The 17897-nt window shown below is 42.4% G+C and overlaps 1 long non-coding RNA gene across 1 annotated transcript; it reads right to left on the reverse strand.

The window, feature by feature from the left end:
• Positions 1 to 1657: 1657 nt before the first annotated feature.
• LOC147572663 (uncharacterized) lies at positions 1658 to 16017 on the reverse strand. Its single transcript, XR_015246153.1, has 2 exons — positions 15721 to 16017; positions 1658 to 2660 (listed from the first exon to the last, which is right to left on the reverse strand). It is a non-coding gene; the product is annotated as an uncharacterized LOC147572663 (long non-coding RNA).
• Positions 16018 to 17897: the final 1880 nt, after the last annotated feature.

A 17897-nucleotide genomic window follows, 5' to 3' on the forward strand; every position in this document is an offset into this window, starting at 1 on the left:
ATGGCAGTGTGGAAGGTGGCTGACGGAGGGGAGTCTGAAGGAAGAAGACAAGAAAATAGGTGATTGCAATAGCCCAGGTGAAAGATGAAGAAGCCCTGAGTGTAATTGTCAATGGAGAGAAAAATTAGATAAACACATACTTAGGAAGTTTAGAATCTATAACATTTGAAGACCAATTAGTTATATAGTGGGTGATGAAAAGATTCTATGATAATTCTAAGGTTGGATGGGATTTTCTATCATTACCTGAGTCCTTTAGAGAGGTCTATCAATGCAAGCTACAAGCTAACATTCCATGTAATTAACTTTAAAAAAATTTTAATGTTTATTAATTTTTGAGAGAGAGCGAGACAGAGACAGAGTACAAGCGGGGCAGGGACAGAGAGAGAGAGGGAGACACAGAATTAGAGGCAGGCTCCAGGCTCCAAGCTGTCAACACAGAGCCCGATGCAGGGCTCGAACTCACGAACCATGAGATCATGACCTGAGCTGAAGTTGGACGCTTAACCAACTGAGCCACCCAGGTGCCCCTACCTATGTAATTAGCTTTCTTTTTTAACATGGTAAAAACATATATCTCAAAAAACAAATGCGAATTAATGTCCAAATGATGTTGCCTTCCATTTTTGTTATTCATAAAGTCATATTAGTTTTTTTTGTTAGCACAAAAACATTTTAAAATGGTACTTAATGGAGTATGATAAAGTGTATGTGCAGGGGATTTTAATGGTATTTTCTTTAACATTGGTAGTTGTGTTTTGGTATTGGTGTGTTCTCATCTTTTATATTTGCAGAGTACAGATTTAAAAAGAAAACAGGTTATATTGACTAGAAAAATGTTCCCAGTGACTGGGTTAACAACTTGTGTGTGTGTGTGTGTGTGTGTACACGTATATATATATATTTATATATGCCCTGTTCTCCAACATTGAAGAAAAGGTGGGAGACATTTCCAACATGGCTTATTTTGATTTTTCTGTGTTTAGAATGCTGGCTGGAAACTGCTGACATTCCCCTGGCTACTCCATGAGCCCTGGAAAGAAAGGATGTTTCTGTCGTGTAGCTCTGGTATGTTTGCAGCTTGTTTACCTTTTTAAATAGCCTCTTGCCTGCAATAGTGACGTCTCTCAAATAACCTAAGTTCTGTATGCTGAATTGATAGGCAGAACCAAGTTGTTCAGGGTTTTATGAATGATGCATAATGTCACATCTTGATGGCTAATGAAGCAGAGAGGAAAGACTTTCAGTCCGACATCTAATTAATTCTTAAGAAAAAAAATGATCTTTTTTGGGGGGTAGTAAATATTGGTTCTGTTCACAAATGTTTCTGATTCTCTTCCCTCTAGGCACATTGTAGGATTGAGCTTTTCAGTCTGTGTTAGAAAAGACTCATCATATGACTGACTTCAGCCAATGAAGCATAAGTGGAAGTGACATGCATCACCTCTGGATGAAAGTCAGCAAGAGTCAGTTTATAATTTCCCACATTTCCTTGCCCTTGTCATGGTGACCATGACGCTTCCAATGATGGAGGCTCTATTTGTTTTTGTTCCTGAGTGAGACAACGTGGGGACAAGTCTCTAGTGGACTTGGCAAGGCTTTATTGTTTCAAGCGACTGAGCATTGGGGTTTGTTACAAAGCCCATACTGACTAATGTGCTTTTAATTCTTTATTTACACATTTAAAACGCTGCTTACATTTTCTGATCAGCATATGTGCATTATGGGGAACTTTGAAAATACAGAAAAGTATCAAAAAGAAATAAACATGCACTGAAATTACCTATACAGAAATAATTTCTGTTAATATTTTGATGTATTTTCTTTCTCTCTTTTTCTCATAAAACTAAGATCACACTATATATACACTAGTGGTGTTTTTGGTTTATATTATATCAATAGTCTTTAAAATATATCATCTGTGGCACAATATTAGTGAAGGAGTGTTGTAATCTATTTTTATATTTGTGTATTTCCTATTTATATTATATATTCAATAACAAAATAACATTTTACTTTTTTTTCTTTTTCTTGTTGTAAACAACATCCCAATGATACATTAGTACGTATCTTCGTATCTTCGCTCAGATTGCTGCTTATGTCCTTAGGGTAGAAGCTAGAAGGAGAATTACTGGGCCAAGAAGTATAAATATTTTTAAGACTTTTGCTACCTATTGCAAAACTGCCCAGGAGAAAGGTTGTACCAATTAGCACTGCAGCAAGGAGACATGGGCCATCTCTCCACCTCCGTTGACGGCTAGAATTCCTTTTAATCTCTGTTAATTTGGTAGGTGAAAACGCTATCTTGTTGTTTTATATTTGCATTTCTTTGATTACAAGTGATGTCGAACATTTATTTCGTATGTTTATGAGTCATTTGCATTTTTTCTTCTGGGAATTGTCTAAATGGATTCTCAAGTCCCCCAAACACCAAACTGTTAAACAGAGAGCAACGCGGGAAGCCAGCAGCGCTGTTCTGTTGCCACGGAGCCTCAGCACGTGTGAAGTGCTGAGTGTTGAACAGGCTTCTCTTATTCCCTCTCATCTTCCTGGTTTTGATTATTTTCTCTCCAGTCATCTCCCTCCACAGCCCATGTCTCCCTCAAGCCTTGGTCTCGCTCCAAACATTTTATTGCACCAGGCTGCAGTCGTGACCGAAGCTGAAATTTTGGAGAGAGAGGGACAAATGACATCAAAGTTGGTTTTCAGGGGGAACAGCATTGTTGTGGAAAAACCCACGAAGTGTCTTCCCTATGAAAATTCCTCCATACCCAACTGATACGTTCCCATGACCATGACCAAAAGGTGGTGGGCACATCCTCTCTTCTACTGGGTCAGTGGTTAAGGGCCTGCTCCTCTGGCTTTAGGCTTGAATCTACAATCCCTGGCGATAAAGCTTAAATTACTCTTCCCGGAAGCGTTGTTGTTTATCTCATAGACATTGCATTACCCCAGATTGTCTATTTGGTGCTTTTAAGAAAGGAGAAGAAAGAGTCTAAATTTCCCCAAAGTGAGTGTTAATTTTTAGCCAGTGTGAGATAAAAGACAGATTGAAATGGAGCCAGAGGGACCTGCCCTTCACCCTCCATCTTCATTGGAGCTGGAAGCTCACATTGGTATGTCAGACAGCAGCTGGCAGGCTCTTTTATCATCATTAATTGTCCGCTGAGTTGTCACAAGGAGAGAGTAGAATTCAGGTTTAATTACATCTGTATCATCTCTGATAAAGTTCAGGAGATTCTGGTGGTACAAAACAGGCGTGGGCCAGTGATGTGCCAAGGATAGTCTGTGAGACAGAAGCCATGTGTATCCTTGAGGGGGAAAAGGTGAATTAACTGAATTCTGAGGGAAGGAAGGCTTATCAAGGCTGGAAAACTCTCATGAGACATGGTGATGGGGGGAGGGCCAGCTGCTAGTGGCATTGAGCTGGCTGAGGGTAATTTGGTTTATTTGGGGCAGGGGTAGTGAGGCTTCACAGGGGATAAGCAAAGATCCGTTCAAGGAAATTTGCTGGTTTTTTATGGACAATAACCAACGGCCAGGCAGGGAGCAAGGAAATGCATTTAGTTTTAGGTAAAACAATAGCACCCCCCACTCCCATTTCCTTTATGAAATCAGTCTCTGGATGGTCTCAGATTTAATTCTGGAAACGCTGGTGCAGAGCAAGGCTTCCGTGACAAGGAAGCTGGCTTTGGCTGTAACAGGAACTAAAGTGCAGCTTACTGGGAACAGCAAGGGGCAGGTGGCAGGGAACTGAGTGCGTCAGTAGCTCATTGTTCCCCCAAATACGTCAGTAAGTGCTAAAAGCCCGTACCACGGTTAGGACAATGTCCCTTCTGCCCGGCTTAGCCCACGAGGTCTCATTCAGATCTGATATGAAGCCCTGGGGACCTCCCTATCTGCTTCTGGTCCTCTCCTCATTGACTGCCATTTGAACTTTGTAGCTCAGAACAAAGCTTTGGCCCCTCATTTCCCTCCTTCGCCGCATAGATCTTGTGCTTAAGAATATTAGCCCTTGGTTTCATCTTCTCTCACTTCCTGAAAGAAAATCTGAGGCCATTTCATGAGCTCTCAGTGGTAGAATTAAGTGTTTTCAAAGAATTGTATACATTGGCCATCTGGTCCTCTGCTTTTCAAAAGGATAATTTCAGTGCTACTCCCATATCTTAGGAAGAGCAATTTATTTCAGTCCTTAGGCCCTCTTTCAGTATTTAGGGAAAAAAAGTAGATCACGTAAATGCAACCTGAAAAATCTAAATATAATAATTGTGTGTGTTTGTGTACTATACATAATAAAAGGGTTTTGCACATATTCTAAGCTCTACTAAAAGAAAAGTCTTCCTAATCTAAAGTTTGTGGTGTTTTATGTTAGGTTTCTCACTCAAACCACATAACTAGTCTTTGCTCTGATTTTTATAGTCGGGAACAGAGCTTACAGGGTTAAGTTTGGAAAAGCAAGTAAGTCAAATTCAGAGTTCTTAGAATTTAAAATATATATTGACTAAGATACATAAGAGGATTAATATTGAATATAAGAATTTATGACAGTTATCATATATTTCATATATATGAATATGTATTCCATATATATGTGTGTGTGTGTGTGTGTGTGTGTGTGTGTATATATATATATATATATATATATATATATGTATGTATGTATATTTACATGTGATTGCAAGTTTCTTGAAGTCAGAGCTCTGTATTTGTACCTCTATCCAGGAGCACTAGACACAGGCCGATGCTTGATGAATACATACTGAATGTGTAAAGTATGTGTTGAATGTGTTCAACAGATTTTGCAGTTATATACCCTGAGGGCTAATCATGTTAACTGGGGTATGAGCAGAATTGATGCTGAGTGCCAAAATACCAAGTTGTGGCTGAGCTCATCCCAGGTCATGGAACCCACCTGAGCTGTCCCTGGAGTATGGAGAATAGAGGCACGTGCCCGGGCTCCAGGGCTGCGACTTTGCCCTGCAGGGGCTGGTAGCTGGGTTTAACTCAGGTGGACTTCCGACTAAGGAGAAGGACATATGCATACACGTAACCAGGGAGGGAGGTCAGGTAGTCACCTGCATTTTTCTTCTACTGACTTCCGAAGTCCACTCTGTGGGACTGATTTCTTGTCTTCACCCAGTGAAATATAGACGTGCCCTATGACCTTTCTGTCTAAGCCAGAGTAACTCAAATGGTTCCCTCATCGCTTCAAGGTGCCAGCATCATCTCCGGATGGAAATTAGTATTTCTGATCCTATGTTATAGTTAAAACTCAAATTTTGTTTTAAAATAAAAAGTTTTCTTGCGTCGCCTGGGTGGCTCAGTTGGTTGAGTGTCCGACTTTGGCTCAGGTCATGATCTCACAGTTTGTGGGTTCGAGCCCCACATTGGACTCTCTGCTGACCAGCTGAGCCTGGAGGCTGCTTCTAATTCTGTGTCTCCCTCTCTCTCCTGGCCCCTCCCCAACTCACACTCTGTCTCTCTCTCTCAAAAATAAATGAACTTAAAAAATAAAATAAAGTAAATAAAATGACATGTCATGACATGACACGAAATGAAATAAAATAAAAAATTCTCCCTTTTGGGGCACCTGGGTGGCTCAGTCAGTTGGGCGTCTCACTTCAGCTCAGGCCATGATCTTGCATGTCATGGGTTCAAGCCCCACGTCGGGCTCTGTGCTGACAGCTCAGAGCCTGGAGCCTGCTTCAGATTCTGTGTCTCCCTCTCCCTCTGCCCCTTCCCTGCTCGCACTATCTCTCTCTTTCTCAAAAATAAACATTAGAAAAAAATTCTCCCTTTCTTTCACTTCAGGCTTATTCCAGGCAGGAGGCCATGGTCAGGGAAAAGGAGTGTTCTCAGACTTCTCTCTCTCCCCTCTCCTCCCTGGCACTTCTAATCCTTTTTCCACATTCCTCCAACTCTTGGGTTTTGATGAAGAAGATCATGCATCCCAATTTACTCAGGCTGGTCCCAGTAGCTTGTTGTCTGAGCCTCGTTATTAACAGTTCCCTTTGTATCATGGCTTCCAAGAGAATTAGAACCAATAGGATACATATTTATCCATATATCTACGTTATACATACATACATGCACATATACACACATATAGCTTACTTGTCTCTAATGGTGCAATCTTACACCTTGATGTGGGTGAAGGGATTAAGGGTCGAATAGATTTGTTTCCCTCCTTTGAAAGTTGACACCATTGCAAAGTGATATCTGTGTTTCAAGACTTTAGCCTAAAGCCCCATTTTCTCATTCTGTACAGACACACACAAATGGACAGACGGATGTACATTTACCTATAAATATCATCAGTCGGCGGAATCCCCAGTAACAAAGAAAAAGTAGGTAAGGGGATTGTGCCTCACACTGCCCTTCTTTCTTTTCTCTTTAAGATTGCCCTGGATGTGTGTTGTGATTTCATTTTACCAGCAGGTGTGTGTGCGTGTGTGCGTGTGTGTTTGGAGGTGGTGGGGAGAGGGGGGCAGGGTATGACTCCCACAGGGTGGTTAGTCTGCACCTTCATATTCCCGTGAGTTCAACCCTGGGTCCCACATCAGACAGGCTGTCTGGATGCTCTTTAAACTAAGCAGCAGGATAGATGCTACTTCTGGCATCACCCTTTGCTACAAAGGCATTGAAAACAAGGCCTGAGGCAATTAGGACATCAAATAGTCCTGTTGCTCTTATAATACCTAAATATTAAATATTTAAAAAGGTAAGCAGGCTTGAAATTTGTAATGGAAGGAAAATTTCCCTTTAAGTCATTAAGGGGTATGAGTAGCCCCAAGCCTTTGAAAAATAGTTGGAAAAGTTTGAAGAATTCATAACTCAAAAGAACCTCAGTTACGTTCATAAATATGTAGAGCTTAGAGTAATAAAATAAGGGCCAATTCAGAGGTACATTTAGGAAGGTGACCAGAGCATAATTAAAGTAACTGGCTTCACAGCCAATTTGGAGTTCTGTCTCCAGGAAAGTGGTTACTATGAGACAGTCACAGACAACCCTGAGAAAACGAGCTCACAAACCCTCATCAAAGAAGAAAATAAGCTGAGGTGGTTAAGAGAGCAGATTCTATAGTGCGAGGGAACAGATCCTAATCTGCCTAAATAATTTATGATCTAGGTGGCCTTAGGAAACAAGTAGAACTTTTCTCCGCCTCCATTTTCTCACCTGTCAATTGGGACCTACCTCCTAGGGTGCTCGTGACAATGCTAGCAGTGTCTTTGATGCAAAGTAAATGCTTAGTAAGTATTACTAAACCTAGTGATAATTTTTTTTTCTCCTAGAGGCACCAAGAGTCTGATACAAAGATGAGTATTTCAAATAAAGAGCATCTGTAAGAAAAAGCCAGTGGATCCAAGCTAATAACAGACAGCAGTTCAAATTTTTTATTGATTGGATTTGATTATATAGTCACAAAAATAAATAACTGACTCAGTTTCAGATACAAACAAGACAGAAGCGTGACAAAGAAAGTGTTTAGTTCTACAAAATAGAGGGAGTGACTTTCAGTTTGCTCTGTTGTGTGTGTGTGTGTGTGTGTGTGTGTGTGTGTGTGTAGTTTACTAAATCTCCTTTTTCTCCAGGAGAGAAAAAAATTCCACAAAGATTGTTTCATCTTTTGATTATATTGTTTTGTATTGGTTGATACATATGCCTATTATAGACTCAATTCTTGAGTCATGAAGATGTGACCCATATTAGTTAGCACAAACTGTGTGTTGTAACCAACACCCCCCACACCTCATTGCGGATTATATTAGCGGAGGCTTACTTCTCCCTTGTGCTGCGGCTTCCTGGAGATCAGATACACCTTCTGAGGGCTCTACTCCAGTGTTGAATGGGGGTCTAGACCCATTTTGTCCTGTGGTTCCCATGTTTCCTATGGCTTTTCTGATGTTCTCCACCGGGGCTTCAGCTTTCGTCACTGATGAGCAAAGCTATAGAATGTGGATGATTGTGGGATATTTTACCTGGCTTGGAAGTGGCAATCATCATTTATTTTCATATTCCTTTGGACAGAAGCTGGTCATATCGTCCCACCCTAACTGCAAGGGAATCTAGGAAATGTAGATTTCCTGTATTCCCATGAGGGGAAAAAGGGACTGGCGAGCATTTAGTTAGCCTCTGCTGCATGACTTTCATTGATGGGAAATTAAAGAAGGGTGTTGTATGTAAGCAATGAATCACGGGAATCTACTCCCCAAAACCAAGAGCACACTGTGTATACTGTATGGTAGCCAACTTGACAATAAATTATATTGAAAAAATAAAAATAATAAAAAATAAAAAAATAAGAAAGAGTTTTTGTATTGGGTAAGGCTTTATAGGGTGGGTTGCAACAAGGGAAGTTTGGAGACCTTGCCACTGGATCAAGGCAAAAGCCCTTTGTACTTTAAAATGTGAATGTGCACATTAACATGCACAGCAGAGTGAGGACCTCTTTGAGTAGGATGCCCCCTGATCCACTGGGTAGGCGAAACTCGTTTTTTGCTTCCTAGGGTCAAGATGCTGAGGAAGTGGTGGTAACCTTATGCTTTCTAGATGTTCTCATAACATCAAGACCCTTCCTGATAAACTCCAGGGAACATTGAAACCCCTTTTCTCTGGCTAATCTAATTCAACTTGATGTTAATTGTTATTGCTTATCTCTTCTCTAGAATTTCCCCTTAACGTGAGTCTGTCTGGATCATCCAAATGGTTCTTGCCTTACCCTCGTTCAATGATTCATCCATCAAACAGCTATTGAGCATCTACTGTGCAAAGACAATAAGAATAGTTTATGGTTATATCTTCAGATAGTAAGATAGCTTTACAAAGGGGTAGAAACTTCCAGTTCAAGAAATAATCTATTCAATAATAGTAATTTGTAAAGGTACAACACAGTGTCCTATAGGAATAATTATGCTATATGGCTGCTAGCATCTCATTTGAGTTATTAGCTCCATGAGAGGGTGGGCAAATATGGCAGAGTGTTGATTAACTTTGAGAAGAAAAACTTGAGACTGCCCTCGCAGAGGTTTCAAATGCCAATTGGGCTATATAATGTATGGCTGGGTACTATTTTGGTCAAGGCTGGATTGTCTTGGCCTTTCATATTTCTATTCCTTTGTTTCTCAACCTCAGTCAACGAGAAGCTGGACTGGATAATCACTATAGTTCTTTGAGTTGGTCATTTGTTTTTTCTGCCATCTAGCACACTTAAGGAGCAGCTTTCCTTACTTCTTCCCTGCCCTGGTGTGAGCCCAAGAAAAAGGAAAAGCAATTTAATTTTAATGTTATCTGAAGTCAGACATAATTAGGAAGACAAATCTACTGGAAAAAAAAATCTGCATTCCAAAGCCAAATACTGTGGTGTTGGCAGTCAGATCAAGCACCAACCTCATGCATTAACTGTGCTCTATGAGGCTTTCACTGAAGGTAATAGTTATGTTTCAAGAGGGCATGATGTGACCCATGGTATTTCCAAATTCTCAAGAGTAACAAGCCATGAAAAAATAGGATTTATTTGTATGCATGAGTTCTAAAAATCATCCTTTGATTTTTCATGGTACGAAGAGTATCAGGCTGAGGCAATGTTATCAGCGGGCCATCTAGGTTGTTCAAAATACCAATTTGTGAGCCCCATCCCACACTTTATTAAGTCCAAATTTCTGAGATAGAACCTTATAATCTGAATTTCTAACCAACTCCCCAGTTTGAGAGTTCATTAAAAGTTTGGTGACCATTAAACAAGTAGTCAAATCACAGAACTGTCCTCATCTACAGAAGGAGAATATTAACACTCTGCTGTCACACAGCGCTGTTGTACAGGTTAAAAGGAAATCATGCACCTGCAGCCCTCTGCCGAATGCAAATTCCCCTGCAAATATAGGCTTATGTTTTTATCCTCAGGGGTAAAAGTTGAGACAACTGACCATCGTTTGCTTTTGTATTTTCCACTTCCTTCCCCTTGGGAGTTTAGGCACAGAGAGTATCAGAATGTGATGGATTTATTCTGGACCCCTTGCTTTAGTTGAGTTTATGTCAACTGCAGTAGCTCCAAAGTGCATGTGAAGTTAAGTATAAGCAAAGTTCCATTTGTGCACTTTACGATTTTAAAGGGGACAAGCACAACGTTCTGTTGATCAGGGACACAAACAAAGCTATTAGCTCTAGGTCTAGGGAAAGGGAAAAAAATCACTTTTCATATTGTGCAACCAACCCTAAATCAGGTCAATCTCTCCTTCATTGCTGGCTAATATCCAAGTCACAGTGAAAAGCTGATGTTTTTGTTTAGAATGGATTTTTGCAGTGTTTATAAACCAAGACTCCTTGAAATTTTCATTAGGAGGATCATACAGTTCACCTCTTGTCCTGCCCTTTATCCTTTCTCCTGGAATAGTTGAGTGATTTTGAAAATTCTCACTAGTTTAATTGATTAGTAAGGAGAGTTATTTTTGAAAGTCACCTTCTGCAGAGCAGAACTGAGATTGACATACAGTCAAGATTCTACGACCTTGGTTTATGCAGCATAGGGAGTGATGAGAATGTGACCTTCATTACAGCTTTGAATATGTGAGGAAGGGAAGGGAAGGGAACTGTCACATATGAATTCATTGCCAGCCCTTTGCTCGGCACATAAGTCCTGTTATGTCATTGAATACTAATGAGTTATAATCCTATGACATAGGTATATCCACAAGTGAGGAAACTGAGGCGCAAAGTGGTTAACTTGCTGGTTGATGGTGGAGCTAGGATGATTTCTGTGTGACACACCACCCTAAAACTTGATGGCTTACAAAGATAGCCATCTAGTAATGCTCACAAGTCTATGGCCAGTATTAGTTGTCAGGGCAGCTGGATAGTCCTGCTGATCTGAGTCAGGTTCAGCTAAATGTGGTTGAGTGTGCTTATGCATTTGCAGCCAGTTGGCCAGTTGGCTGATGTGTGTGTATGTGTGTGTGTGTGTGTGTGTGTGTGTGTGTGTGTGTATCTGTATCTGTGTCTGATTCAGGATGGCCTCTTGTGTGTCTGGCAGTTGGTTAACTGTTGGTTAGAGTACGAAGGTATGGAAGACTGTATGTTCCAAAGATGGCCACTGCAATATATCCTGTGTTATATGTCCTTTTTATAGTGGGATATCATGGTTTTCTCCTTTATCCCTTTCCCTTGAATCTGGGAAGAGCTTTGTGACAACTTTGACCAATAGAATAGGTCAAAAGTAATGCTGGGCCAATTTCTAGGTTTAGCTTTGAGAAACTGACAGCTTCCATTTTCTTCCTTTCATGACTTTACTCTTGGAGCCCACCTACAATGCTGTGAGGAAGTCCAGCAGCCACAAGGACTGTCCAGCCCACAGTCCCAGCCGAGATCCCAGCCGGCAGCCAGTATCAACCGGAAGACAGGTGAGTGAGTAACACCTAGATGACACCAGCTCCCAGATGAGTCACCCCCAGCCTTTGAGCTGCTCCAACAAATGCCATGTGAAGCAGAGATGAACGGTCTCTGCCAGGACCTGCCCAAAGTGCTCATTTGTAAGGAAAATGAATGATAATTGTTTGAAGCCACTGAGTTTGAGGTGGCTTGTTATGCAGCAATGGATAACTGGAATGGAGTTACAGTGTCACTCAGCAGGCTGGACCGGGCTTGTTTGCATGCAGGAACTAGCAGGGGTCCTGCAGATGCACAAAAGGTCTCTTGAGGCCTAGGCTCCAAACTAGCTCACTGTCACTTTCACTGTGTTCTGTTGTGTAGAGCACATGACAAGGCCAGACCAATTCAAGGGAAGGGGAAAAAGACTGCCTTTGGATGGAAGGAGCTAAAAGTCACATTGAAAAGTGCTTGGAATAAAGGGAGAAATGAGGGCCTGTGGCCATGTTTGCAAGCTACTGCATTATGCAACCTCCTAACATGGGCAATTCAGGTCAGTAAGAAAGGTGAAGTGACACTTTAAAAACCCAAGAAATCTTAATGATTGTGTTTCATATAACAATATATATAGACAATAGGGCCTGACTTCTGGCAAATTTGGCCATATAGACTATCACTCACATAAAAAAAAGTCAAGAAAATAGCTATCACAAAGGCCATCCATATACTTTACTGATAGCAGAGGCATGCTCTCTCCCCCCCAAAGCCCCACTGAAGTAGCAAGGAACAGAGCTTGGAAGGAATGGGAACAATTTTATTCCTTTATGCTGCAGAATACATAGGGCCTGTGTCAAAACCTTATTTATATTCATTAATTGATTGATTTGAGAAACACACATTCAATGGGGCTGTCAAGAGGTTGAAGTGATGGTTTTAGGACTATTGTCAAGTCCCTTTCTGGGTGTAGGACCATGAACACCAACCTCCGAAGATGGATTATATTGGAGAAGACAAGCCAGGTTCACGGGGGCAACCAACGTATTTGGGCCAGCTTTGGAGTAAGTTTCATGACTTTTTGGAGAGGGCTGACTTATGGAAAAGCTCCAGTCAGTCACCAACTTGCTGGGCTGGGGAATGCAGGCATGCCTCTGGAGTTGGGTAGAGTCAGAACAAGGCCTCTTTTGATTTCTTCAGACTAACCAAACCAGATCCACTTCAGTTCAGTGCTACCCAAATCAACAAAGAGTTATCAAGCACCTCCTATGCTCAATCACTTTTGTGGGTGCTCAACCCACAGAACTGAAATAGGATCTGGGCCCTGCTTCAGAGGTGTTCATGGTCTTGAAATCTTACCATTCAGTTCTCCCCATTCTTACCATTCTTACCATTCAGTTTCTCCATACTTGATCCTGTCAACAGGGATGTGAACAGGAAGCACTGGAGAGGGACTCTGAATTCACTCTGCGAGAATGGGATGGTTTTCTGGAAGCCGGGATGAGAAGAACTTACCTAGGGGAAGGGGGGAAAGGTGCCTATAGGCTGGGGGAAGAACATATGGAAAGACTCGGAAGCAAGACCGAAAAGTCTGGATGTGTGTGGGAGAAAGGCAAGAAATACATTCACAGAAGAAGGTGGGAGCCTGAGAGAAGGGATGAGATCAGATGTGGTTGTAGGAATCAAGAATGCGGAGAATGGATTCAAGGGAGAAAACAGGGAGCTTTGAGAGGGGATTGTGGTAATTCAGGCCAACAGAGGGCCCCACGTGTAGTCATGAGACTGGACATTTTAAAGACATTTGCTGTCACTGGATTTGGATTAACTGGATCGGGGAATCCAGGGTGATGCCCAGATTTGGAACAATGGGTGGCTGGTCCTGCCATTGTCTGACACAGCGAACAGAAAAGGATGGGCAGGCTAGGGTTGGGAAAATGCTGAGTTTGGCCTAGGATATGCCATGTTGGAGGATCCTTAGACATTTAGCCTGAAAAAGTGTACCCTGAAGTCATTTTCTGGGTTGTTCCAATTCCTATATTCTCTCTCTCTCTCCTTGTCTGCTTTTATCCCTGCCTCCCTATCCCTGACAAAATGCAAATCTCCAAAACAAAATAGTAACAAATGCATTCGAAACAGTCTCTATGTTCACATGGAGTATTGTACATGTCTCTAGCACCTCCTACGTGGCATTATATCCTCCCTGGAAAGACCTGCATGTGTACAGCGCATATCCACAAATGACTATTTATAAAATGTTGCCAAACACAGGATGAGCACACTTGCATACACATCCTGCAGATTAGAGGCATGGGTTTGTCTGTATCTGCCTCCAAACCTGAAAGCTATTACATAGTTTTCCAGTTGTAGTGCAGGGAAATTTCCTTCTATGGCCTTATACATTTTATAATTTATAAATTACAACTCTGATTTGTATCTCACAACAGTCTACGAATATCCACGGGAAAGATACGAATTCCATTTTATTGATGAAGAAATTGAGGCTGAGAAAGCGTGTGACTTAACCACTGCGGTAGATCCGGAACATGCAGCCAAGCCTGTTTTCCCAAGTCCAATGTTCCCTCTGTCCCAGTACCTTATCCTTCTTTGGGCAAGAACAGCCAAGAAACGGTGAGTTCCACAGGGACGAAATTGGGTCTTCTAAATAAGCATGTCGTGATTTGACCTAAGTGATGTCAGCCTCTCCTACCAAACTGAGCCTTTCCCATTGTATCCTTGGTTGTTTCACTGGGCAGAGGCTGCATCTGGGTGTTGCATTTGTCTGTTAGGCCCTTTACTAAGGCTGTCTGGATAGAATGGAATCACTACAATTCTTTTGGGAGCACTAAATATAATATAATATAATATAATATAATATAATATAATATAATATAATATAATATAATATAATATAATTATATCATATAAATTATATTAGCTATATATACATATATATGTATATATGTGTGTGTAGATATATACACACACACACATATATATGATAGCTTTCTGCTTTTATGCGTAGGTACTATTTTTCCTTGCCACATATTTCTTTCCAGCTCAATAGCTAGTGAAACTCAAGTACCACCACTAGCCCAAGGGCCAGACTCCATGTCTGAAACTGACAAAGCAGATGGGCAGCTTGGTAGCCCTTCACTTACAGCCTGAGTTAACAGGGCCAGGGGTCAGCAGGGGAAAAGGATGGGCTAAAAATATCTCACTTTCCTTGGTTACTTGCTTGATGAGCCTTGGTGTGCCACCTGCCTTGCACTTACAAAGAGTTTTCAGGAGAGGGTATGTTTATTATTTATTTATTTCAATGTTTGCTTATTTTTGAGAGAGAGAGTGAGTGGGGGAAGGGCAGAGAGAGAGGGAGACAGAGAATCCCAAGCAGGCTCTGTGCTGTCAGAGCAAAGCCTGACGTGGGGCAGGAACCCACGAATCGTGAGATTGTGACCTGAACCGAAGTCAGACGCCCAACTGACGGAACCACCCAGGCACCGCGAAAGGGTATATTTTAAAAGGATATGTTACAGGGGCACCTGGGTGGCTCAGTCAGTTAAGCATCTGACTTTTAGTTTCGTCTCAGGTCATGATCTCAATTTTGTGAGTTTGAGCCCCATGGCAGGCTCTGCCCCTCCCCCTACTCATGCTGTGTCTTTCTCAAAATAAATAAACTTAAAAAAATAAAATAAAAGGATATGTTACAAACATTTGCTGGCCAATTCCATGTCCTCAGTGATATAATGGGAATGGTATTATACAGTAAACAGTCTATTATGGTAGCAAGGAAGGGGAGAAGCTAATGAAATATAATTCTAGAGGACTTTAGTGATTGTAAGATAAAGGATGTTCAATGTGAGTGTTGAGTGTATACAAAATATTTATAGTACACACACACACACACACACACACACACACACACACACATAGAAAACTGGCTCCCAAGAGGCATTCTTTGAATAACTGATGGTCATATTAAAGTCATTTGAAAAATACAACACCAAGTTCCAGCATGAACAAATGGGCATATTCTCATGAGAATAAGTACCATTCTTGTTATTTATTCTGGGGCAAGATCTCCTCCATTTTAAGAAATTGCCAAGTGATAGTGGCTTCCTGGGCTATATTTCCCTGCCTAGTGGTTCCCTCAGAGCCCTGGAGGTTGACTGTCAGTAGACAGGTAGGGGACCGCTGAGCCAGTAGTCAAAGAACCAGTATCTCGGTATTCTTTAGGCCATAGGCCTACTTTATGATCTCATCTCAATTTCTCAGTAGTTCACCCTTTCAAGCAGGGATGTCATTGGGATACCTGAGAACATCCTGGGGGAGGGACATATGTGGGAGCCATGGCAGTTTCAAAGCTTTACCAAATGGTGTCCAAGAAGAGCCTCAAGGATGGAAGAAGCACAAAGCAGCCAGCTGGATTCCTGGTCACCTCTCCCTGAAGCCCTCTGGGTTTTCATGGACTGGGTAGCAGCAGGAGACAGGCCTGTGGTTCTTCATAGCCCACGATCCATGGTCAGGAGCTCCTGCTCTAGTCTTTTGATGTTCCAAACCATATACTCTTTTTAGCTTGGTCTGAAACAGTTGAAAAGCCATTCCTTTGTTGAGAGGCGGTGTGGCTTTGTGAAAAGAGCCCAAACTAGCATCAGAAGTCTCTAGGTTCAGCTTCCTTTGCTGACTGAGTGACACTGAACAAACCAGTTTAACTATCGAGAAGTAATTTCCTATCTAAGATAAGGAATGAAATAATTATATATGGAGAATGCCTACCTGAGTGATTGGCTATAATCAGAACTCAAAAACAGCAATCATTATACTTAATATTACTATGGTGGTCAGCGCGGCTGCATGAAAGTGAGGATGAGGGAAAACCCCACCCCTTTGTCCCCAGGCTCCAGAGCAGAGGTTGTTTTCTGACTGTCCCTGGGCTGTCCCCCACCCTGCCCCAGTCCTTATCACACCCTCACTGCTGGACTTCCCTTGACAGTTCCTTGAGGAACTGTCCATTCTTGTCCCCTTGACGATCACTCAGCTCTCTGAATGCACTACAGTCTGCCTTGCCAGCCGGCTCCAGACACTCCCAAATGTGGATGCTTTTTCTCATTCCCTCCCACTCCTTCCCCAGGCTCAGTGTGAAGCAATAGAGTGTGGGATATTTGGTGTCCAGACAGAAGCCTTTTGGCCAGGCTGCAGATGGTTTTAGTAACAATAATGACAAAAATGTCATAATAGATACCAATTACAGAAGATCTGCTCTGTTCTGGTGCTTTCCCTCATCAATTCATTAGGTTCTTATTCTAATCCTTTTGGACTCCAAGACCACGTCTGTTCCACTAAACTTTGACCAAATGTGGGGGCCCAATAACCGCCCCCCTTCCTTATGCACCATTCATTCTTAAGGATTCCCAGTTCCTGGAGTTTCAGATCGTTTATTCATTTGGAATCAGCTAAGGAGCCACAAGAAATTAGTCTCATTAACTGATAGTCACACCAGGTTTCCTTTCTACATCAATCAACACCTCACATCCCAGTCCCATGGGGACTATTTCTGGAGTCTAGTCTGTCCCAGACCCCACTAGACCCTCTGGTGTCAGCGTTTGGTACAGAGCACGGGCCCATCTGTACAGCTGCTGGGTTGCTTCCTGTGGGGTGTGTTATCCAGGCAGAGGGCTTTTTCATGACAATGTGAGCTCCAAGGAGTCTGGGGAGACCCAGGGCTGCTCCAAGATTAGCATCTTTTCAAAGACAGAGTCTGTGTTCTCAGCACAGACTGTGACAAATGCCATAGCCTAGCAAGGGTTAGCTTGAGGTATCAGCTGGCAGAAGACCCATGTCTCCATTAGTTCCCCTCTTTGAAGAAGGTGTGGGGGAGGAGAAGATGGGGAAGGGGAGTTTGAATGTGGTGGCCACCAGACATTGGACATTCTCACAAAGGCACACCAGACCGTTCTTATCATTGGAGAGTCATAGTGTCATGCCACAATCTCTACACACACACACACACACACACACACACACACACACACACACACACACGTTCTGCTGGTTGAGCCATCCTCCAGAAAGCAAAGCGTATGGCTTGCTTTTCTCAAATTGCCTGATGTCTCTTCTCATCTCCTTTAGATGTACAGATGCTGCAGACCTCCTTCTCCAGATTTCTCCTAGTGCTTATTTCTGTCCTGGTCCTGTGCCACGCCTGACTTTCCCCCCACCCCCCCCCCTTTGCTTTGAAGAGTGGGGACCCTGCTTTGTAGGATAACAAATAGAAGTGTCAAACACATCAGCACTGCCGCCTGCAAAGATAAATGGGGCGACACATGGAGCAACCTCTGTGGATCCCGGGGCCCCAGCAGGAGCTGACATTGTGACAGATGGGGGGACAAGTGGCACTGACACAATCGGGTCATGTGAATGTCGAGGGGGTGAGGGTGGTGTCTGCTCCTCTGCTGGCTCCCCCTCCCTCTCTACCACGTACATAGCATGTTGCTGGAGATCATAAAGAGATAGCAGGCAGGTCACTGCTCCTCACCAGGCCTTATGA

Source organism: Puma concolor, chromosome E4, assembly GCF_028749965.1.
Source record: "Puma concolor isolate L17-30 chromosome E4, mPumCon1.1.hap2, whole genome shotgun sequence".
Taxonomy (NCBI): Eukaryota; Metazoa; Chordata; class Mammalia; order Carnivora; family Felidae; genus Puma; species Puma concolor.